General features: G+C 31.3%; 1 pseudogene; it reads right to left on the reverse strand.

Annotated features, from left to right (window-relative positions):
- Positions 1 to 478: 478 nt before the first annotated feature.
- Positions 479 to 745, reverse strand: LOC110594804 (annotated as a pseudogene).
- Between the last annotated feature and the right edge of the window lie 681 nt (positions 746 to 1,426).

A 1,426-nucleotide genomic window follows, 5' to 3' on the forward strand; every position in this document is an offset into this window, starting at 1 on the left:
TGGAATTTTTCCATTCCTCTCATGTTAGTAGATGATGCAGCCTCCAAGAACTCAGCAGGTTATAGGAGGTAGCCTTATCTATATACAAAACATTCCAAATTTCTGAGTCTAAGGACAAATAAAGACAAGACTAACAGCTTCAGAAGACTATATTCAAGATGTCTGAAGATGTTATGTTTAGCAGGGTGACCAGATAATTTAGTGCCGCACTGGGGTCCTTCTGAAAGTGAAAGAGAACACTAAAAATGGTTTTTCATTAAATTATTTTAAAAATATTTATTTATTAACCAAAAATAGGTTTTATTGTATTTGCTTATTCAAATTATTTTTCAAAAAGAAAGACTTTTTTGTCACATATTTTTCTGTATTAAATCTTGCTAATAATCTTGAAGGATCAAACACTCAGACAAATAGACTACAGTGAAGAAATATTATTTGGAGAGTTAAGAAACCACTAAGATCCTTCCAGGTATAATCTTCAGTGATGCTTCTCATCTTTATTTTGGGAAACCAGGTAATATGCAGCCCCTACAGCTACCACAAATGCAGCAAATCCTTATTTGAATCCTTTTGCAAAGCCACCCACATATCTCCAAGTTTCATTGCATCCCCATGGGTCCCTCAGTCCCCGTGCAGTTAGCTTTTTCTGGACAGTTTCTAATGATGTCTCTTCTACCTTTCATCATTTAAAGACTGGAAGTTCCATTTTACTATGACCATGTTCATGTCCATGCCCAGGGGCCATGTCTGATGACAATCTGACCTCTCAGGACACTCAAATCTCCAGCAGGTTTTTTTAAAAACAAAAACTTATATGTGTATAATTAATCAAAATTTAAAGCTTTATTATAAGTAGTTTAAATATTTAAAAATAACAAGCAAATATCATTGGTATGTATTCTTGTACTTTAATCTGCTTCTAAGTCATCTTTGTCTCTTATTCTGTGTCACAAGCATTTTACTAAAGAATGTATTTTGTCATATGGTCTTATTTTTAATTTTCTTTTTACAATATTACCTAAAGTCTTTAAAAGTTGCCATTTATCATTAATCACTTTGAAATTGTTTATGCCTTCATTTTTCTCTTCTCTGAAGAACATAATATTGTCAATGGGGAAAATATTCTCACTTTAGATGCTGAGGTACCCAGTAAGCTTAGAGTAAATTCTGATAAATGGAGGTTATTCCCAAATCTATTTTATATTGAAATTAAACAATACATCAAACCAAATATATTGAAAGTTATTATCTTTAACCTCTACTCAGGGTATCTTTTCTTAGCAAATGTTTTTAGACAAAAGATTCATCAAATATATGTTGTTTCAGTGTTTGAAATCATTCAGCAAAGAGCTTCCGATGTTTTAAAAATAATAGGAAGATTCAATTTTAGTTAATTATAGCACAGAATATAAAGTTATTCAAAGTT

This window comes from Carlito syrichta, unplaced genomic scaffold (genome assembly GCF_000164805.1).
Source record: "Carlito syrichta isolate Samal-C Ts95f unplaced genomic scaffold, Tarsius_syrichta-2.0.1 Scaffold141857, whole genome shotgun sequence".
NCBI classification, from domain to species: Eukaryota; Metazoa; Chordata; class Mammalia; order Primates; family Tarsiidae; genus Carlito; species Carlito syrichta.